A 23,881-nucleotide genomic window follows, 5' to 3' on the forward strand; every position below is an offset into this window, starting at 1 on the left:
GTGAGGCGTTTGGCAATCCATCAGGTAACATAAGGGTTTATTTCCAGTTTATTTAGCTTTTCTAATATGCCTGAGTGGGAAATTGCATCAAATGTTTTGGCCAGATAGAGGTATGTGGTGTGGACTATTTTGTCTTTATTCATTGCCTTGGTGAATTCCACCAGGTTGAATAAGCATGACCTATCTTTGTGGAATCCAGACTGAGATGGGTCCAGTGTTTGGAGGTTTTCTTTGTCATTGTTAATTAGTTCTATGATAAATCTCTCCATGGTTTTGCATACTAGGCTGGTCAGACTTATAGGTCTGTAATTGCCTGGGTCTGTGGAAGGTCCTCCCTTATACAGGGGAGTGACTGTAGCTGTTCTTCATTTGCTAGGTACAGAATATTTGTGGAGGCTGAGATTATTAGGAGTCTGGCTAAATCATGCTATGTACTATTAAAGATGTATCTAGGGATAATTTCAGGGACCACTGATACAGTATCAGAAGATTTTGATAGCACTTTTAATACTTGGTCTTGTATGATACCTGAAGATGAGACAGTATCAGGTATATCTTGAGCGGTAGACAGAGGGGGAAGAAGGTTAAAGTTAGAACTAAATTTATTGGCCAGTCGGTTCATTATAGCTTTAGCCTCATCACAATCAGCTCAGCACATTGTTGCATTGTGCTTTTCAGATTACAAATGTAACTAAAAAATGCCTTGTGATTGTGTTTGTCTTGGGTAGCTGTTTCAGCCTTAAACTTGGTTTTGATGAAGTTTATTAAATTCCTGAGTTTCTAAGGTAATTTCTGAGGTTTTCGACTCAGACTTTGGTTACTGAGAGGGAATACCTCAGGATTTTTTGTCTTGTGGCATCTGTGATTCTCATAATACTTGTGGCAAGACTGCACATGAGAAATATACAATGGTATATGAAGTCTCTCTGGTCCCAACACTAACATCCTTTGTCTTTTTAAATCCCGGTGTTGGGGTCTGTCAGAAGACAAATCAGTTGGTGGAGACAGCAGATATCCCTAAGTCTGGGTCTTCCCTTTTCCATCCTTGTTCCAAAGCAGTCATTCACCACAGATGCCACTGACGTTGCTTGGGGAGCAGTTTCAGGTGGGATAAAAGTGCAAGGTGTGGGACACCAAGGACAGGCACAAGCAAATAAATATAAAAGGGATGCTTACCCTGATGAAACCACTCAATTCCCTGAATCGTCTTTGGTCCCTGGGACCTATTATACTTGTTACAGCAATACCACAGTCATGTGGTACATAAACAGGCAAGTGGGAACTAGGATGTACCCTTGGGATGTAGCTTCACAGGACAATCTCTCTCTACTGCATCCTACATTCTGTCAGAGCAAAACTGTGCGACAGACAAGCTGGAGCATCATATGATGGGATGAGTAAGTCAGGGTGTCTTCCAAAATTTCATCTGTCTGTGGGGATTTACTCAAGTAGACCTGTTTGCCTTCTCTGTGAACAATCAGCTGGAAGATTTTTCTCCTGGACTCCATGTAAGAAGACTCAGAAGACGGATGTATTTTCTTTTCCATTGACACGAATGTTCCTGTATACTTTTCTATGCTTTCCACAGATATCCAGGGCACGTCTGAAGATTCAGAAGGAACCTCCCAAGATCATTGTGATGACTCCTTCCTGGCCTAGGGAACAATGGTTCTCCCTTCTTTTGGAAATGGCCATGGGCAAGTGCCACAAGCGTCCTCATAGAATGGATCTATTCACACAACATAGCCAGCACCCATTCACAGCTTGTTGTTCTCTAATTATAAAATATTTGTGTGCGTTACTATCCTATGGCCTTTATTAGTCCACCATCAAGGGTAATTTATCAGCCATTTCAGCATGTTTGCCCATGGATCTTCCTCTTTCAGTGCAGTCTCATGTATAAGAAGCTTCCACGAAAACTGGTGGTCTGTCCTTCGGGTCATAATGTTGTGCTTGCTCCATTTGAACCAGCTAATCTGTCTGTCTTGAAGTTGTTAACATGATGGGTATGATGTTTAACTTACAAGTTGCATATGGTAGCCCCTCATATTTGAGTCTTATTCACCCATCTTATGATACTCCATTATAACCTCTTGCTGGTGTTTCCATTCCAAGTCCTTCACTATCTGATTCCGTTGTCTAATAGGATTATTTTTCCTTTTCCATTTTCTAAAGGCATTTTTCTCTGGATTTCCCAGCCTAGAGGTCCCAAAAGGCAGTCATTTTTTTCCATGGTTCAAGTTCCTTTAGATTAAAGAGAGTCCTGATCATACTTGGGCATACATTGGATGGGGCAGTGGTTGCATTGTCACCTCACAACAAGAGGTTCTCTGGTTCGTTTTTGGCTGGGGTGCCTTCTGTGGGGAGTCTGCATGTCCTCCCTGCGTCCGTGTGGGTTTTCTCCGGGTGCTCTGGTTTCCTCCCATGTTACAAAGACATGCATGTCAAGCATTTCTCCCTGGGCCTACACTGAAAATTGGCTCTGTTCCAAGTCGAACTTTTCCAGTAAACAAATGTTAAAATAAGAAATAAAAATAAATAAATGCTCTGGAGGTGCATTCTCTGCTGAGTTTGCATGTCCTTCCTGCATCCATGTGGATTTCCTCCAGGTGTTCTGGATTCCTCCCACATTACAAAGACATGCATGTGAAGCATTTCTCCCCGGGCCTCCGCTGAAAATTGACTCTGTTCCAAGTTGGACTTTCCTAGTAAACAAATGTTAAAATAAAACATAAAAATAAATAAATACTCTAGAGCTGCCTAAAAGGCAGGGGGAAGCTCATAGCTCTCCTCCTGTCCTCTACTATTAAGCGACCTGCCAGATCCTCATACCAGGTCTTGAGAAAAGTTAATGCCAGCTGTTTCCATCTGTGGTCTTCTTTTTGAGATTACATTCTTAAAATAAAGAATATTTGAGTAGCAACCAGGTAATGAGGAAGATTAGGTATCTCCAAGCCCCCAACCTTTTTTTGTTAGAAATAATCTGACACAGCTAAGTATTTTGGTTTTGCCCATTTCTGTATAATATTTAATAGTGGATTTTTGATTTTGCTAAAAAAAGGAGGGAGGTATCTTACTATGGAAAGACTGAAACAAATGACAGATAGGGAGATATATAAAGTTATTGCCTAATGCTTTCTATCAATCTCCAGGGGGATTGTCTTCCATCTACTAATAATAGATTTAACTTTATCCAGTATTATGTTAGAAGTTTTGCATGGTGGCACTTCATACATTTGGCACATCAAGATGCATAAATGTTTAAAAGAGTTGGATCTCTGTAAGACTGGATATTGGCTGTCATTCCCCAGGGAGGAAGGTCAGTTATTGCTAAAAGTTTTCTTTTTTCCGTGTTTACTTTATATTCTGAAATTTCCTCATATTCTTCCAACATTGTAAATAAGGTATCAATGTCCTTCCTTGCTCCCCTCAGAAAGACCCAGACATCATCAGCATATAAAGCCACTTTATGAACTCCCCCCTCCAATTGTATCTAATTCCCTCTAATCTCATGTTCCTTATCTGCTAAGTTTGAGATTCTCCATGCAGTACAAATAGGATGGGGGGAGACTGGGCACCCCTGTCTTGTACCTCTGGAAAGCAAAAACAGGCAAGTAAAGACCATGGGAGAATTTTATTCTTACATTTGACTCCAATTATATAGCAAAAATCAAAACTACAAACTTTATACCCAATCCAAATCTTAAAAGACTTGTTGCAAAAAAGTCCAGTGTACCCTGTCAAATGTTTTCTCATTATCAAGGCTAATCAGAATACCCCCCCCCCCCCCACACACACACACACACACTGAAGTGTCTCCCTCTCCAACAACCTTAAGCTGCTGAGGGAATTGTCATGCAGATATCTGCTTTCACAAATCCTGTTTGATCCCTCTGTTTCAAGTTTGGAATAAGCTTCCCCACCCTATTAGCCAAAGTGGCCCTTAAACAATGTATACTTATGGCTGAGGATAGATATGGCTCTATATGAGGAAGGCAACTGCCTCCTTTCCCTTCCTTATGTAGCACTACCATAATACCTTGTTTCCAAGAGGCAGGAATCTCAGAAATTGTCCACACATGATTATATAACTTTAGTAAAGCTGTGATTGCTTCCTCTCCCAAATACTTCTACATGTTTATTGGCAGTCCATCTGGCCCTTTTGCCTTCTTTGTGGCCTGTTTCTTAATAATAATCATTATTTGTGCTATATTAACCGGAGCCATTACACATGAGGCATGTTCTTCTTATAAGGAGGAAAGATTTAGATTCAACAGATTATTAGTAGCTACTTTTGTATCCCCCTGTTTGGATGTCCACTGTAGAGCTCATTGTATTACTTAAAGTCCTGCTGTGTAGAATATAGAGCATCCACTACTGAATTTGCTTTTTCCTGTCTTAGCTGAGTTTGCATGTCCTTTCAATGTTTTCTGGTATTGGGAGGAGTCTCCAAAGATACATTTCAGTATCCTTCCATCAAAAAATTCCCATTTCTTATCTGAGATTTCTTTATTCTTTTCTATATCTCATAAACTTGCTCATCCACTTGGAAACCCATATGTCTTCTGCTATCCATATATGCCAAAGAACTTTTCAACCTTTCCAAGGAATCCCTTTTCTGCTTCCAATCTCTACTAATAAACCTTCTTGTGTCGTAGGCCAGCTGTTTCTTGAAGGCATCTCAGGCTATCCCAGTCATTAAATTATAGCTAATAAAATTCCTTATCAAGCTTTATAGCATTGTTTGCCTTCCTGTGAGAAATGTAGTTGTTTTAAATAATAAACAGGGATGTGCCATTACTTCTCTCAGAGGGTATCTACTGTTAATCTCAGTTGGCAGGACATAAGAAAATGATGTGATATAGAAGCATAGTCGAGCTCTGCCCTTAATAACATAAAGGCACCCTCTTGTGACGTGTATCCTCTATCCAGTCTAGCTGCTGTACTTATCCTTTTTGATGTGTGAGTAAAATGCTTAGGATAGTTCATTTCTATAGTGAAATTGGCTAAACCTAAACTTTTTAAATACGAATCACCCTATCTACCTAACTGGAGGACTTTATACCAACTTGGGGTCCTAGTAACATCCTGCAGGACAGTTGTGATATTCGAGTCTCCAGGCAACGGCATCATCCTCTCTGCAAAATGTATCACCTCTAGCATAATCTTTCTAAATTCCTTTTTGCTGAACCTTGGAGGAAAATATATAGAACCTAGGGTCACTTTTTCTCAGCTAACTTCTCTTTGATGAGTGCAAACCATTCTGCATGATCTGAATGTGTTTTCTGAACTCTAAAAGGAATAAAGTGATTCTTAAGAATTATGGTGCCTTGTCTTCTTAAGCCTTCCATCAAGTACAAGATCTAAGTCTGCCAGCTGTTACCCCGTGCGTGTTCCATATTTCCTAATATGTCTCTGCATTAAAATAGATGTTGGCTGGAAAACTGATAGTAAATATAACTTACAATAAGTATGTCCAAAATGGGAAAAAGGGGTTGAGGATGGATGGATGGCTATGTAAGTGTAATTCGCAAATAATGTAGTACCCTCCTGTTTACCACATCCATCAACCCATTCACATTCCAAGAAATACCCTAAAATCAATGTTATCTTGTTTTTGCATCACAGTAGCCACTCCTCGTAGTTTTCCATACGGTGTAATTCCAATAACCAGCTTAATAGATCAAGATCCTGATAAATATTCTGAATATCTGTAAGTTAGTAAACATAAAAAAAGAAAATCAACATTTCAGAACTAGAGAAATTATTACATTTAGATTAAAAAGAAAAAAAAAATATTATTCAGCTTCAGGCAAATATGCCTGTGCTTTTACCAAAGTTAGTTAAATAGCAACTTTTTAACTGTTGTTTCATATAAGGGAGTCTACTGCTCACCAACAACTTTCTTTACAAAACAGTTTCATAGAGAAGTATGGGTTATGTATATCACTGCAGACAGTTGTTCAAGACAATGTATCTTTCTGTAGGGTAACTCCATGGGCCGAGAATTGCAGTTAGTGCAGCAGTTCAGAATATGCTGTAGCTGTGCATGGTAGTCTCTCATATCCTCTTTCCACCTCTAGGTATGTCCTGCCTCTATTTTATTTAAGGCATCCCCAGTTAAATTGTTGGAGTAAGTGCAAATTAAACTTTCCTCAACTGTTTATTAAAAATGGGAAAGCAGTTCTCCCTTGGGAGACTTAACAGCTAAAGCATTCTTCCCATTCACTTTATTTCCTTGTTCCTTGGCTCGTACTTGACCTGGTAGGTCTGTCTTTCTCTCTTACAAAAACAGTAGAGTATCCTGACAAGAAAGAAAAGTCTTACTTCCCCTTGGAAGAAGCATCCTTAAAATTAGCTGGGTACAGCAATCTGGATTTTATTTTTCGCTGCCTGCAAACTTCGAGAACTGGTTAAAAGCAGCCTATTTCTGTGAAGTAGCTGCTGAATAATCATTATTAAGATATACTTTCTGGTCACCCACTTAACAAGCCATCTCCAGTTTTCATATTTTAGACAGTAAAACCTCCTTGATCACAAAAGTCTCTAGATGGATAATTGTGTGCCTGGGCCTGCCACCTGCCCTGTTTACAGGACATCCCAAAGTTCTGTGCACTTGCTTTGTTTTGACTGAGTCTACTGCCAGCCTAGAATACTTTTGCCAGGGAGTTGTGTACAAAATTCAGATAGTTCCCTCAGGCTTCTCTGATAAACTAATTAATCTAAGGTTCTTTCTTCCTTCTCTGTCTTCTTGCTGTGTCTGCTGTATCAGCGTATCTCTCTATTGCTTCTTCCATTTTGGATTCCTGCTAGCTGATCCTTCAGAGTAGGATTCTCCTTTTGCAACACCACAATGTCATGCAGGTGTGCCAAAAACTTATCAATTTCTGCCTTATGTGTCAATGTGGATTCTATGAGAGAGTCCATATTGGAGTTGACTTTCTGTAACTCCATTAAAATTTGCTGGAAAGCAGTGCTTGGCAGAGGGTTGGAAGTTTATAAATGGTTGTTGCCTGGCCTTTCACGCTCCTTTTCCTTTTGACTCATACTTGCCTCCGATCAAACTGAATCCTACTTCCTTTTCTTTTAGAGTTTCCCCCTTTTTAAACATATATGACCCGGAGTTGCTCATATGCCAAATCCATAATTTTCACTTAACAATACATTGATTCTCTCAGTGAACTATGCTGTCATCAAGGGAGCAGCTGTTCTACATTTCCAGCATCTGTTCCACCATACTGGAAGCCCCTGAGAACTAATCCTTCTTTTATGCTTAAAGTGGTGTCCAAATTTACTTTAAACCAAACAATTCATCTTCCCATTTTCTTTCCTGAACCTAAAAATGAGGGAGAAAGGATTCTCCATACCTTGGATGTCCACAGAGAACTCAGGTACTCTCTCGACAGAACTAAATCTTTCAGATCTTCAGATGAATTGTTCTTTTCTTGTGAAGGTAAGAAGGGGGGGGGTGGCGTGTCAAAAGAGACTATTTCCAAATGGTTGTCCAAGGCTATTATATTTTGTTATACTCACCACAACAAAACTATTCCAGGCAGGGTCAAGACCCATTCTACAAGTGTCCTGGCTTCATCTACAGATTTTTTGAAGAGTAGTATTACAGAAGCAGCAACTTGGCCCACTATACTTATGTTTAAAGACATTACAAGCTTGATTCCTTCTCTAGTTCTAGATCAGGCTTTGCTAGGACTATTCTGCAGGAGCTCTTGGACCCTTCTTCTTCCACTGCCGAAATGTAGTATGCTAGGATAATCTACCCATATAGCTAAGGCTACGGCAGCTGTGGTCAGTATGATTGTATAAGTAAACTAACCATAACAATAGATGGTCAAATGATCGTTGCTGCCATATCTACTCCCTCCCTCCCTTCCATCCCCCTTGTTTTTTGTGTGTTGTTAATGCCAGGGTGTGGATGTATATATTTTTCTTGTTCAAATCATTTCCTTAGTTACACCAATTTTCTTACCCAGTATTTCTGACAGAGTAGTCTCCAGGGAATCTTTAAAGTATGCCAACTCATTACACCTCCAGAAAATATGTTCCCATTTGCCTCTTTTGCTGTCTACCTGAGGAAAAATTCTTTGGAGTCTACTTGGGGTATAAAAATACTTATGTAAACACTTCCTCCATTGTTTCTTTATCTAATCTGCCTTCCTAATTCTTTCTAACTTCCTCTGATTGATTCTTATAATTATCATGCAATATTTTATATGCTGTACTAATTATTCCTTTTTTAATGGCAGCTTCTGATCTAGATTTTACTAAAAACTCTACCTGTCCTGGTCTTTCACTTAGAATCCCCCTACTTCTTTCTCTTTGCCTATACTCTGATATTGGTCCTTGATAGGGAAGGCAATCTCTAGCCTGCAGTCCAAATAAATTCTTGGCCTCTTCCCATTCTATTGCCTTTCCCTCTCTAATTATTTGCTCCCAATACTTCATAGGTTCATAGGTAGGTACTAGGCTGTTGGCCCTAGGGCCTATATAAGCCTAGCCAAAAAATGTACCCTGGCTTTCGCCACCCAAGAAAATTATTTTCCTGTGCCCCTGTTGAGCAGAGCCACAGAAGTGATCCCTGGGGTGAATTTCCCATTTCCCATCCAATCATCAAGATTTTTCTTGAAGAGTTCTAACGAGGAGCTCTGTTTGACATAGATAGGTAGTCTGTTCCAGAGTATGGGAAGTCTCTGGGGCAGGAATCTATCCCTCCAGCATGTTCTGTTTATTGTGGTGACAAGGTTTAGGTCCCTAGAGCGTGCAGCTCGGAGGGATTGGGATTTCTTTAAGTGGAGCATGTCCAACAGCTCTGGGTTTGACATAGCTTTGTATGTTAGGCAGAGATCGCCCCTGAGTAGGCGATATGCGATGGAGTAAAGCTGTAGCTTTTTTAGACGGTCTGCGTAGGGCATCTGTTTGAGGCCAGTAATCCTCTTTGTGAGGTATTTCTGTGGTCTTTCCAGTTGTTGTAGATGTCTTGTGAGGTACATACCAAAAGGGGCATTGTACTCTATAATGGGTCTAATGAGTGATGAGTAGAGGGGAACAATGACCTCTTTTTTCTGGATGAGAATCCTTTTGTGATGAGATGAGCCACGTAGAAGGATTTCCTGACCACTGTGGTGATGTGATTATCAAAGGAGAGACTACTGTCCACCTGTGTCCCAAGGTCTCTTATCACATTTTCGGCATTAAGTAGACTACCAGCTATGTGGTAGTTCATGGGTACAGAGTTTTTACCAAAGGGGATGACAATACACTTTTTGGCATTGAGCTTCAGGCCATGGCTTTGACACCAGGTATCTGTCTCAGTGAGGCCCTTTTGTAGTTTGTCCACATTGTTAGGAATTTCGATTATGGCTCCTAGTTTGCAGTCATCTGCAAACTTTGTTAGCCAAAGACCTTCTGTGTTAGCCTGCACTTCAGAGAAGTAGATACCAAACAGGAGAGGACCCAGGACTGAACCCTGTGGCACTCCACTTGTCACTGGTCTGAAGTCGGATTTGGAATCCGCTACTTTCACAGTGTGGGTTCTGTCCGTGAGCCAGTTGGCAACCCATCTTGTGACTTTGGTTATTTTGCCAGTTTTCTCCACTAAATTCCAGCCCCCTCTTACCTATTGTCTGTAAACATAATTGCAGTCTTCCCTATTGGTAGACTCTCCTTTCTCCATTCCCATTTTGGCTTACTTCTTAGAATACTTTCTGCTACTTTATGAATTTAATATTCTGTATTGTTATTATTATTCTCCTTATGGATCTGCATCTAAAATCCCAGTCTCTCCGTGTTTCTTGATCTTCCCCCTGTTTTATCGCTATCCCTTTCCATTTTGAATTATAGGCTTCTGCTTGTACTATGTTTAGGAGCCTTAACCGTGTAGCTGTGAAGTACCCCTTCAAATTGGGTAATCCCAAACTGCCATGTTCTGTTGGAAGAATCAGCTTATCCACAAAAACTATACAGGTCAGCACTCATAGGTAAAAGGTGTAGAAAAGCAAAATGTAATTTATTAAAGCATATTAAAGCAAAACACCTTCTCCGCTGGTTGAGAAAAATATGCCTGACCTGTGTATAAAATTAAAGGGACTAAACACATTTTAACTGCTTATATCTTGCTGTCTATATCCATATAGCAAAGCTTCTAATTTCTCAGTTTTTGTATTATCTTTTTAGTCTCTCTTCTCACATATCCTTAAATGCCACACCAGAATCCTTTTTAATCCATACTCCCAAATACTTCATTTTATCATGTCCCCATAAATATGGATATTGTTGAACCAATTGTTGTGTGTGTACATAATTTACAGCCATTGCCTTTGTTTTTAGCTTCATTAATTTTGTATCCCGAAAATATTTGAAACTGCCTCAAAATGTTCCACAGTACTGAAATGTCCTTTTCTAGTTTTACCAGATATAAAATAATATCATCTGCAGATAGAACCAGCTTTTGTTGACTTACATACCAGTTATATCGATGAATTTCAGATCCCCTTATTTTTGTTGCCAGTGGTTCTAAGTATAATGCAAATAAAGAGGACAGAGGATACCATTTCTTGTGCTCAGACCATGTTATCAGAGAGGAATCCACTGACTTTCATTTTCTCTTCTGTGATCCCTCATATATCCTCCTAATTAACCTTATCATTTTCATCAGGGAATGCAAATGCTTCCATTGCCCTACCCATAAGCTCCCAGCTTATTGTCAAATGCTTTCTCTGCATCAAGACCCACCAAGAACAGTGGCATTTTCTTACATTCTGCTTCCCCCTAGATCATCGGTTTCTGTTAATGTTCTTAAATGTTTACCTCCCTTCCATAAACCACATTCACCAATATGTATAAATTTTGGCATCACCTTTGCCGTTCTTTTAGCCGATATAGACATAAAGACCTTATAGTCATGGTTTAGGATTGAAATGGGCCTGTATGAAGCTGGATCTAATGCATCTTTACCCTCTTTTAAGTATTATAGCCACCACCTATTTCTTCCAGATGCTGGTGCTTCTCCTCCTCTTAAAATACTGTTAAACCAAGTGGAAGACATTCCTAATGTGTTCCATCATACACACAGAGAATTAAGTATCTAAAATCCATATATAAACATTGAAGAAATTGGTTGGTATTGTCTGCTTTTTATCCAAGTACAGTTCCTTAACAGTTTGTTTTAAAATTAGATGTCAGACTTTTCCTTAGACTGAAGAAGTTGAGACTGACAAGGCTCCTAGCCCAGATGGATTTTATGCAGCTTTCTATAAAAGATTCAAAGAGCAAATGTATTCAGTCCTTTTCAAATTATAAAGTTATGTTAAGCATAACGGTATTAACAACAAGTAAACAAATCAATCAGACAACTTTTATTCTTAAACATAACTGACTTGCTGCTAATAAAAATATCCTTCTGTTTCATTAATTAAAATTGATATTAATATTTTCCTAACAGTGTTAGCAGACAGATTCCATTTAGCTGATATTTATGTCATATCTAAGCTCCTTTCAGACTTCATGGAGTGATGACAGACTGAAGATAATAATTTACTGAAAGTGATCTCATACCTAACTTCTCCATAGCGGAAACAAAAGGTATTTTTGCATCAAATGTGAGTAAAACATTTGATCATGTTCTCATACCATTTGGTAGAGCTTTGTGCAAGTCATCATCATCATTTAGAATTTGTTGTCTGTCTGTGTTACAGTCAGTGGCAATACATCTATACTTATAAAGATCTCTACCGGTATTGGACAGGGGTGTACTATGCCACTAAATCTTTTTATGCTATGAATAAAACTTTTCTTCTTTTAAATTCACCAGTTTCTGTTTGACAACAATATCATTCTTTAATACTTGCATTAATATTACTTCATTTGCAGGCAATATTCTACAATATTTTCAGAGTCTTTCAGGATCTGTTCCACTTTTGAGGAGTGGGTAGAGAAATGTAGTAAAGCTTGTCGAATTATAAACTGAATCTTGAAGAGTCAACTTTTTTCATTGAGCATTCATAATATTTTAAATTCATTTTTTCCCAGTCTCAAAATATTTCTCTGAATGAACTAAAATACTTGGGTATCAAGAATAAATCTAACACATACTCCTTACCTATGCAAACTTTAATTTTGTCTTTTTTTGTTTATTTACAGGATCAGATCAATGGATCCCCTTCCTGTACTTGTTTGACCCTTTGTTGGTCCTTCAGAACAAAAGTCATCCAGTCCATTCTTTCCCTGGTAGAAGTGAGAGCCAGTTGCTAGGGAGTGGGCCATTCCATCCTATCCCCAACCCTCAGCAGTCTGAGAGCTCCACTGTAGCTGCCCTAGGAGGTGCATATACAACCTTCAAACCAAGTGGCACATGCCTTGCATTGCAGATACAATAGGCTCTTTATGCTTTGTAAGCACATCTGCACTTTTGTAGGTTTCACCAGTGCAGTAAGCCCAACTGCCTCCCTCCTCCCACAGCAGTTGAGATGGTGTAGGTCACTTGCTCCCATCCTTCCCACCTGAATCCTCCATCACCCATGTCTCTAGTCGAACACAAGTCGTCTGGGCTGTAGTCATGGCTTTATTCCTCAGTGCCATGGTATTGGGCCCTTAACTTAATTTTTTCGTATATAAATTTCAAATAGATCTGGAGAATTGGGATACAGTTAAATTCAATTTACTATTTGGAATATCTATCATAAAGCTGAATGTTTTGCCAAGAATATTCTTTTCTTTAGCAGTAATTTTGATGTTCTTCATCTCACATTGCTGCAGTCCTTACACTTGGGTAGTCCGCTGTCCTTGGTCGGCCCGAATATCAAAGTATTAGGCTGACGTTGGTCAAGGCGCTTAAGACTGACATCAGGACGTCAGGGTACAAATGCGCATGACCGACGTCATATCCTCAGTCTTTTTTGCCGCATGGTCCGATGCAGAAGCAGCGTTGCAAGTGCCGTTCGGCGTTCTGAAATTTTTCGAATTCGGAGTTTCAGACCGAGTCAAAGTTGGCTAAGTACCCCGTTGGGGAATATTTTAGTTTTTTCTTGCCTCAGTGGTTTACCGGATGTCAGAAAAAGTGAATAACTGTATTTCTTGTGGGAAACAGATACCGCATAGAGATTATCATACTTTGTGTATTCCTTGTTTGGGGCCTGAGCACGACGTTGTTGGGTGTCGCTTTTGTGCTAGGTTCAATAAGCGCACTATTGCGAAGGTTAGATTGTGCCAGGTTGGTCTTGAAGCGGTGCAATTATAATATGCCGTCGGATGCTCCGGCGCCCTTCTTCAAGAAGCGCAAAGACAAAGCAGCTAAACCCAGGCAAGAAGAGTCGTCCGTGCGGACGCCGGTTCTTTAGAGGCGTCAGTGGAACCGGTGGTTCCACCGAGGCTTCTCTGGAGTCCCAGGGGAGACTTTGATATTGCAGGATGTGGCCTCTCAGGAGGCAGGTCAGGCTGAAGGGGCTTCTCAGGTTACTGTACTCCCTCCCTTCCTAGGGTGGTTAGGCCCTCTCCTTCTGTTTCCAAGGCTTCTCCCAGAGGCAGGCCAGGTTTAGCTTCTGTTGGTGTCACTCCTAGTTCATCAGGATCTGTGCCCAAGAAGCACATGCTTAAAATGGCAGAAGATTTAATTACTTTGATTAGAGGTTCTTTGCCCCTCCTGATAAGAGGCCTAGGGTGGAACCAGAGTTGGGGAGTTTTGAGCAGGCTTGGATGTTTCAGAGTCTTCGGCTGAAGACTTGCAGGAGTATTCTCCTTATTCTGATTCTGATGTGGATGATTCTACTCCTTCTGCTTCTCCTCCAGAGGTTTTTTCTTTTTCAGAGACTCTTCATTCCATGAGGGAACATTTTAAGTGGGAAGGTCAGGACTTCTCTGATTCCAGGAAAAGGCTTAGGGAATTTTTGCTTTTACCCCAGCATAGGCCTTTGGCTATACCACCTGTTCTGGATGTTGTGGAAGATGTGTTTGCAGAGGCTTCACTTAATCCTGATTCTTTGCCTCCTGCTCCTGTTAAACCTGACAGGTATTACAGGGTGCCTGAAGCTCATAAATATCTTTATAAGAGTCCTAGGGCGGACCCAGAAACTGTTAGTCAGGGACCTAAGGGCGTCAAGGCCTCTGTTGTAAAAAATCCGGTTCCTCCAGATAAAGAGGCCAGAGCTTTGGATAGATGGGGAAAGAAAGTCTATACTTCTTCCACCTTAGCTATGAGGGCTTTGAATTGCCAGTTTCACATGTTGAAATATCAAAACTATCTTCTTTCTCAATTGAAGTCTAAGGTAGATGCTCTGGCGGAAGGCATTGAGTGTAAAGAATTACAAGATTTGGTACATGTTTCTGAACAGGTGGGTAAGCATTCTTTACAATGTGGTTTTGATGCTGTACAGGCCTCGTCTAGGGTGGCTGCCACTGGGTCAGTTCTTCGCAGGCACGCCTGGCTGAGGGATCAGAATTTATCTGACCATGTTAAGACAAGGATTTTAGATGCTCCTTTACAGTCTGATGTGTTGTTTGGGTCACCTGTGGAGGCAGTCTTAAAGAAAATGGAAGACAAGGCTAAGTCTATGCAGGCTGTTAAAGATTTTTTGCAAGTTCAGCCTCCGAAGTTTAGCAGGAATTGGCCTGCTAAGGGGTGGACGTACCCTTCTTATGATTCACAGTCTAGGGAAGATCTAGACGTGGTAGGGGCAGAGCTCAGGGCTCTTTCAGACCTAGAACAGGGAGTTCACCTGCACAGTCTTCGGTGAGGGCAGGGGCCAGTCCTTTCGTAAACAGGCCCAATGACCTACCTTTTCAGCTGCCAGAGCCTTCTTGTCTGGCAGCACCTTTGGGAGGAAGGTTGGCACTCTTCAAAGAAAATTGGAGTTTAATTACCCAGGACAGATGGGTATTGGATATTATACACCAAGGTTACAAGTTTTATTTCCATACCTTGCCTCCTTTCAAAGGCATGCCAGACGTTCCTCCTCAGCAAAGAATAGAGGCTCACAAACAAATTTCTCTGCTGCTTCAAATAGGGGCCATACAGCCGGTCCCTCTGCCAGAAGTGGACCTAGGATTTTATTCTCGCCTGTTCCTAGTACCAAAGAAGGGGAACACGTGGAGACCAATTTTGGATTTATCTATCCTCAACACTTATCTGGACATTCCCAAGTTCAAAATGTTGACGTTACAACAGCTTTTACCTCTGCTGGGCAAAGATCACTGGATGGTGACTCTGGATCTCAAGGAGGCTTACCTTCATGTTCCTATCAGGCTAAGTTGCAGGAAGTATCTGCGTTTTCGAGCTGGGACTTCTCATTATCAGTTCTCTGCATTGCCCTTTGGCTTATCTACTGCGCCCAGAGTGTTCACGAAGGTTCTGGCTCCAGTGATAGCTTTCTTCAGGCTAAAAGGAATACAGATCTATCCTTATTTGGACGATTGCCTGATTCTGGCCCAAGGAAGGGACGAACTTCTTCATCATTTGCAATATGTGATAGCAGTGCTAAGATGCCTGGGGTATTCTGTGAACGAAATAAAGTCCAGTCTAGTACCCTCTCAGGACATGTGCTTTCTGGGTGTGAGACTGAATACAGCATCCCAGATGGCCTTTTGACCCCGGACAAACAAAAGAATCTTTCCCTTTACTTCCATCAATTGTCTCATCAGTCCAGGCTGACTGCAAGGACAGTCCTTCAAGCCTTGGGGTTCATGGCATCTTGTATTCTGGTGCTTCCCAATGTCAAACTGCATATGAGGAAGCTACAATGGTATCTCAAAAATGTATGGACACAGCACTGCCAAGATATGGACACTGTCATTCAGATAATACCTTGCATTCAAAAGGAATTTTTGTGGTGGGCTCAGGAATGTCACCTAAACAAGGGACTCTCTGTGACCCGGCCAGAGGCGAGTCAGATTCTAACGACAGATGCCTCAGACAAAGCTTGGGAGCTCATCTAAATGGAAAGTGGATACAAGACACGTGGCCTGCCAGACTACAACATCTACATATCAACTTGAAGGAGATGTTAGCAGTCCAATTTGCATTAATAGCTTTCAAGTATTTACTTCTTCCAGGGCAGGTGTTGGTTCTAACAGACAACACAACTGTCATGTGGTACATCAACAAGCAAGGGGGAACACATTCTTATCCTCTATGCAGACAAGCAATGATTTTGTGGGAGACTGCTCTCAGTTTACAGCTAAATCTTCAGGCAAGGTTTCTGCCGGGAGCACAGAACTCCTTAGCAGATGTGTTGAGCAGACGAATTATGGATCCCCACGAGTGGAAATTGGATCCTCATGTGTTTCAGAAATTGACAGTGTCATGGGGAACTCCAGACATAGATCTGTTCGCTTCTCCACTAAACTACCAGCTGCCAAAGTTTTGCACAAAAAGGTTTCATCCCACAGCTTGGAAAGTGGATGCTCTTTCTTTCAATTGGAGCAATCTTCATGTGTATGCCTTTCCACCTCTGCCTCTCCTCCCAAAGGTACTCCTAAAGGTCAGACAGGATAAGCCAAAGATGATTTTAATAGCTCTAGATTGGCCTCGACAGCACTGGTACCCATTACTGAGAAGTCTGGTACGGGAGCCTCCATGGCCTTTGCCTTCGATTCCACACCTGCTGTCTCAGGAGAACAGTCATTTACTCAATGTCAAACTTCACTCTCTTCACCTAACAGCCTGGCATATTCTGTTTTAAACCCTGGAGGGTCTCAGCTTTCACAGCAAGTTTTGAATGTTATTTTGGAGGCCAGAAGGCCTAGTACACGGAAAGTGTACGCAGATAAATGGAAGAGATTTTTATTTTGGAGTGCAGCAAAGGAATTTGATGTTTCTAAGCCTAATTTAAGTGTGGCTCTTCAATATCTTGCTGAGTTACTGGACAAAGGTTTGTCCTTCTCTTCTATTAAGGTTCATGCTGCAGCAATTTCTGCTCACTATGACTGTGACCCACCATTGTTTTCTCATCCTTTGTTTAAGCAATTCCTTAGAGGGGCAAAGAATATAAGACCCCCACGTAGAGCTCCTACTCCTGCTTGGGATCTCAATTTTGTGTTGGAGAAACTCACTCTACAACCTTTTGAGCCTGCAGCTACTGCCGAGTTGAAATATTTACCATGGAAGACTGCTTTTTTGTTGGCCATTACCTCTGCGAGAAGGGTTTCTGAATTACAGGCCCTTATGGCGGTTGAGCCTTTCTTAATTTTCCATAAGGATAGGGTATCTTTACGTACTAATCCTTCCTTTATGCCTAAAGTGGTTTCTAGTGTGGCTTTAAACCAAACTATTCATTTGCCTATTTTTTATGCAAACCCCCAAAATAAAGGGGAAAAGATTTTGCACACCTTGGATATACACAGGCAGTTGCGATATTATTTAAGCAGAACTAAAGGGTTCAGGCAGTCTCAGCAGTTATTTGTTTCATTTGCTTTGGGTTCTCAGGGCAAGCCTGTGTCAAAACAAACTATTTCTAAGTGGATTGGGTTTTGTATTGCTTTCTGTTATTCCCATCATGGTAAGGAGATTCCAGCTGGGATTAGGCCTCATTCCACTAGGGCTACTGCCACTTCTACAGCTTTTTTAAGGGGGGTGGCAACTAAAGATATTTTGGATGCAGCTACTTGGAGTTCAGTGCATACTTTCTCTAAGCATTACCACCTTCCACTTTACTCTAAATCTAGGGCTGGTTTTGCCACTGCAATTTTACAGGGCATTTTGGCAGCTCCTACTGCTTTATAGTTTTGCCATCCTCCCTTACCTCTGCTTTGGGATTCTACCCAAGTGTAAGGACTGCAGCAGTGTGAGATGAAGAACATAGTACAGTTTTGTACCTACCATAAATGTAGATGTTCGAAGATCCACATTGCTGCAGTCCAATTTACCCTCCCTCCTTCCCCTCTGTAGTTAGAGGCGGTTGTGTGGTTTGGGTTGTGAATATTGTGGATGTTGTATATATTGTACATATGATTAGTGCAAGGGTGGTTGGTTGTTTTTTGCTGTCTTTTGGTTTTGACCTTTCTGTTTAGGGTCTTCTGACATCTGGGGCAAGAAAAGACTGAGGATATGACGTCGGTCATGCACATTTGTACCCTGACGTCCTGATGTCAGTCTTAAGCGCCTTGACTGACGTCAGCCTAATACTTTGATATTCGGGCCGACCGAGGACAGCGGACTACCCAAGTGTAAGGACTGCAGCAATGTGGATCTTCGAACATCTACATTTATGGTAGGTACAAAACTGTACTTTTTTCATAGTAAAAACGAGCATTTTAAACTATCAATAAATGTGTTTCCTTTTTTATATATAGCAAGAAAAACGCTAGAAAAAAATGAAACCATTTTTCTAATGCAAAAGTAAAATGAGACCAAAAGATCTGTAATTTCCTTCATGTCTATGTAATGTTAAGAATGGTGAAACTTCCAACTGTTTTGGGGATTCTCACTACCCGTCAGGATAATGCTCCCTTCTGAACCACAGCAATCAGATCAGCTATTTTTCATTTTAGGATGAACCTCAGAGCTTTGCCTTTTCTAGCTAAAACTTCAGGTGTATTTTCAAATTGTCATTTAATTAAACTTTTAATCTTAAATGGCCAGAAATTCATCTCTAACATAGAAGCCTTAAAATTTATTCTGCAACAACCTCTGAAGGGTAATCCTAGTATAAAAATAAACAAAGTACTTCAGTATTCAGTTTTTCCAAGGTTGAATAATAAGCACTTTATTAATTTGGTAATTGATGAAGGGCTGATTTCTTCTTCTGATCTTGTTAATCTTTGGCTTTTTAAAATGTGTACCATCCCACAAGTCAACCTAGGATTATGGTTCATAGGTTGGTAATAGGCTATCAACCCTAGGGCCTATGCAAGCCCAACCATAGCAATTCCCTGGATATTTCATCCCACAATATTTACTTCCCTGGACCCCTGTCTAGCAGGGTGACTGACATGATCCCCGGGGTGAATTTCCTATCTCCCATCCAATCGTCAAGGTTCCTTTTGAAGAGGGCCAAGGAGGCGCTGTGCTTGACATGTATGGGCAGTCTATTCCAGAGTATGGGGAGTCTCTGGGTCAGGAACCTATCCCTCCAGCATGTTTTGTTCATTGTGATGACAAGGTTTAGATCCCTGGAGCGTGTGGCTCTGAGGGATTGGGATTTCTTTAAGTGGAGCATGTCCAACAGCTCAGGGCTTGTATGTTAAGCAGAAATCATCTCTGATAGACGATATACCATAGAGTATAGCTGGAGTTTCTTTAGACGGTCTGTGTTAGGCCTGTGATTTCTTTAGTGAGGTATTTCTGTGGCCTTTCCAGCTGTTGCAGATGTCTTGTGAGGTACATACCAAATGAGGTGTTTTACTCTATAATGGCCCTAATATGGAATGAGTACAGTGGGACAATGATCTCGTTTTTTTCTGGATGAAAAGCCCTTAGTGATGAGGTGTGCCACATAGAAAGAATTCCTGACTGTTGTGGCGATGTGTTTATCGAAAGACCACTGTCCACCTGTGTCCCTAGGTCTCTCATCACACTTTCGGTGTTTAGTGTACTGTCACCTATGTGGTAATTCATGGGTACATGGTTTTTCCCAAAGGGGATAACTATACATTTCTTGGCATTAAGCTTGAGCCCATGGCTCTGGCGCCAAGCATCTGTTTCTGTAAGGCCCTTTTGTAGAATATCCACATATGGATCCCAGTTTGCAGTCATCTGAGAACTTTGTTAGCCAGAGACCCTTAGTGTTGTTGGCCTGTACTTCAGAGAAGTAGATGCCAAACAAGAGCGGTCCCAGGACTGAACTATGAGGTACTCCACTTGTCACTTGTCTGGAGCTGGATTTGGAGTCGGCTACTTTTACAGTGTGGGTTCTGTCAGTAAACCAGTTGGCAACCCATCAAGAGATGTAGGGATTTATGCCCAGCTTAGTAAGTTTATATATGATTCCATAGTGGGGAGTGGTGTCGAAAGCCTTGGCGAGGTCCAGATAGGCTGTGTGGCATGCCTTACCCTCGTCCACAGCTCTGAAGACTGATTTGAAGAAGTCAGTCAGGTTCAGGAGACAAGATCAGCCCTTCACGAACCCATACTGGGTGGGGTCCAGTGTTTGAAGGTTGCCAATGTCTTTGTTTATAAGTTCCATGATAATGTGTTCCATGCCCTTGCAGATCAGGCTCGTCAGATTGATAGGATGGTAGTTCCCAGGATCCAAGGTAGATCCCCCCTTGTGGAGTGGGATAACTGTAGCTGTGCACCACTCAGTGGGCACGAAGCCTGAGGTGAGGTTATGATTAAACATGACACTTAGGTGAGGTGCCAGTTCATTTTGTAGTTCATGTAGTACACAGTCTGGGATTTCATCGGGTCCCATGGATGCTGTATTCTTAGCTTTGGAGAGTGCGGCTTGTACCTGTGTGGCCATGATTACCGGAATTTGGCAATCTTTTGTATTGAGATGGGCTCTTTAGGGGGTGAGAGGGGGTGAAGTTGGCACTAAATCGATCTGCGAGGATATTGGTAATATCCTTAGGATCAGTATATTTAATGCCATTCCGTTGTAGCTCAGAGAAGATCTGAGCATTGCCATTTAGATTCTTGACATAGCTATAGAATGCCTTGTGGTTGCCTTTGGAATCTTTGGCAATGTTATTTTCGTAACTAGCTTTGGAGGATTTTATGAGGCCGGTAAGGGAGTTTTTTGCAACCTGGGATTTTCCTCTTTTCTGCATCAGTTTCTTCCTTCTGTTGAATAGTTTGTTTATGGCAGGGGATCACCAGATTGGCTTCCTTTTTTTGGAGGAGAGCATCTTGGTTCTATTTGGGATGGCACGATTCATGCACGAGTGGATGTGCTTGTACATTGCCTTAGTGTAGGATTCAGCAGTCGAACTTTCAGATCCCGTCTGCGTGGGTGTCATGAAGTTTGTCACTTCTGACTTGAGTAGCATGAATTGGCTTTGGAGAAGTTTTTTACAGAGGTTTCCTTACTCGGGGGTGGGATGTGGATGTTAAGGGTGATTTGCTTATGGTCAGACCTGACCATTGTGGGGCTGACCACTGGTGCGGAGCATCTTTCTCCCATGTTGGTAATGACCAGGTCTAGGATATTGGAGCCCCTGGTGGGACAATGGATTAGTTTATCCAGGGCTTTGGAATTTATGAATTCCAAGAACCACTGGGAAAAGGTGTTAGTACCCAAGTAGTTTTCCCAGTTAATGGCAGGGTAGTTGAAATCACCCAGTATTAGGGTGTTTGGTTGTATCTTAATATTTTCCAGTATGTTTAGAAAGTTGTAGTGAGAATCTTGGGGCATGGTGGGGGATCTGTAGCAAGCTACAATTTGGATTGCATTCTTACCTAATGTTAGTTGAGCCTAGAGAATTTCAGATGCATTGTGTTGGGCAACTAGCCTGGAGGTGTGAATATCTTTGGTGAGTATGGACACTCCTCCACCTTTAGTGTTTCGGTCTTGGTTTGGTGGCTGAAAAGTGTGGGAAGAGTTGTAGCCTGGTATTGCAGGGATGCTCTCTGGAGCCTTGAACCAGGTCTCAGTTACTGCACATATATTGATATTCTCCATTTTAGGAGTGCCTCGAGAGAGTGCATTTTGAGGTTTAGACTTCTAGCATTGAGTAGCATTACCTTCAGATTTTGCATGCTTGTATCTGTTACAATGGTGGTTTTGTCCTTTGAACATTGCCTAAAAAAGGCACTATAGGGGTGACAAGAGCTTTAGCCAGTAACCTGAATCCCAGGAGTGACAGGTGCAGACCATCTCTGGCAAAACATTGTGGTTTGTCGATCATGTCTTCCCAGGCAGACAGATACTGGATCCCCTTTGAATGACACCAGAACCTTAGCCAATTGTTGAAGTTCATTTTGTCCTTATACTGTGGTATAATTCTGGGCTATGGCAGGATGCTACTTAGGGCTAGGGTCATACCTGCCCGCTCCACATGATCCGAGAGCTCTTCTATGTCTCTTTTTATGTAGTTCGGGGAGGTACGTCTCAAGTCATTCACTCCAACATGGACAATGACAGAGTCATATTTGTACTTGTTGCGGAGTGACTTGAGTGCATGCATTATGTGGCGGATCCTGGCACCCGACAGGCAGCTGACTGTAATTTTCTCCTTGTTCAGCCTGGTGAGTGGGACATCAGTGTGCCTGACTATAGAGTCACCTGTGACTAAAGTGTTGGGTACATTGTCTTGCCTTAGGGGCTGTTGTTGGGTGGCACACTGGTGTTGTGAGCTATGTGTCACTTTGATTGTGACTTGTGTTTGTTTGCATTTCAGCTTTGGAGGTCCTTGTTGCTTGGGCAGGTTAATTTTAAGGGCCTCTGCATATGTGGGTTTAGTGTTGCTATGTGTGGGTGTTGATGGTGTGGATTTTGAAGGGCTATATGTTGCTTGAGGTGTAGTGCAGATGTTAACCTTCTCCTCTTGACAGTCTAGCACAATCTTGACTGGAGAGAGCTTTGCTTCCAGTTTGGCTACGTAAGTGCATCTCTCGCAGGTTGTAGTGTTGGGTATTAGAACTACAGGGTTGTCTGTGTACATGAGGCAGTTGCTGCATTGCCCCAGTATGCCCAGATTCACCAGGTGAACTGGAGCAATCACCGGAAGCTGACCCTTGAGCATGCCTGTTTAGGTGCTTTTTTTGTAAAGTAAAAGAGCTGTTTTCCCTTACTTTTGCAAGGTACTTTGCAATTATAGGCTGTTTATTGCCTATGATTAATTTCTCCTTATTAATCATAGGCAATAATAATAATACAGTGGTGGTGCTGCGGTAGCGTTGTCGTCTCACAGTTAGACGTTGCCCGTTCGATTCTCAGAGCGTCTTCTGTGTGGCGACATGAGTGAACGGGCGTTCCTTCGTTGAAGGTTGTGTGTTAGGCCCAACAAGCCAGCACGTAAAACTCTACTGCCAATCATTAGCGGACCGGAGTTCCGCTGTGACGACCCCTAACTGGGAAAAGCCGAAAGACACAAACATTAAATGTTAAGTTGTCAATCTCGCCTTCATTCTTGCTTGATGGGTTTGGAGCCGATCCCTCGGCTCCGACTCGGCACTTGCTAAGCTCGAGAGTCACTTTTACCAGCTCGAGGCAGCCCCATATCCCATGATGCAAGGCGGTAAGTACCCAGATCTCGTTTGCCGCTTCGCTTATGAGGTCCTCCTTTTACCAGCTCCTGGTAAGTGATTCACTTTACTAATATTCAAGCCCCTTTTTGTTAAAAAACTCTTTATTATTAGTTATAAGTTAATTATTTAGTTTTCCTGACAGAAAATCCCTGTCTCCTTTAATTTTTTTTAGTCAAACTTTACCCATCCCATCCCCTCCCTGTTAGGGTGTGTGTGTGTTTATTTTTAGGAATACCTTTTGGTATTTTCTTTAATTTAAGTTTTTTGACTGGTGTGTGTGTGTGTTTTAAGCACCATGTCAAAGGAGAGGGTCTCAGGTTTTAAGAAGTGTGACTCGTGCTGTCAGAAGATGTCTCTGACAGACGGTCACACTTCTTGCCTGTATTGCCTGGGGCCTCTTCACCTGCAGGACTCCTGTGCTATTTGTCATTCCTTCAGCCAGAGAGTCCTGCAGGAAAGACGCAATAAACTGATTCTTAGGGGCCTTCTTAAGCCGGAGGGCTCTCCGGCTAAGTCGGCTCCGTCAAAATCAGTTAAATCTTCCAAGGCCCAGGCTTCTGTGTCTAAGCCTGCGGCCTCGGCTCCGACTCGTTCCGAGTCGAGATTGGCTCCGGCTGGAGCCGATTCTGGCTTAACAAAGCCTTCGGCACCGATGGCTATCGGTGCCGAATCTGTATCGACCACTTACGTGTCGGCTCCGATCGGTTCCGACACCCATGTGGCAGGCATCGGTGTCGGCTCCGATCGGCT

The 23,881-nt window shown here is 41.9% G+C and overlaps 1 protein-coding gene across 1 annotated transcript in view; it reads left to right on the forward strand.

Moving 5' to 3' along the window:
* The window catches only part of CACNA1F (calcium voltage-gated channel subunit alpha1 F), a 4,101,209-nt gene that overhangs the window by 4,042,162 nt on the left and 35,166 nt on the right, over positions 1 to 23,881 (forward strand). The window lies entirely within an intron of this gene.

This window comes from Protopterus annectens, chromosome 8.part0 (assembly GCF_019279795.1).
Source record: "Protopterus annectens isolate FY-2018-M chromosome 8.part0, PAN1.0, whole genome shotgun sequence".
In the NCBI taxonomy this organism is placed as follows: domain Eukaryota; kingdom Metazoa; phylum Chordata; order Ceratodontiformes; family Protopteridae; genus Protopterus; species Protopterus annectens.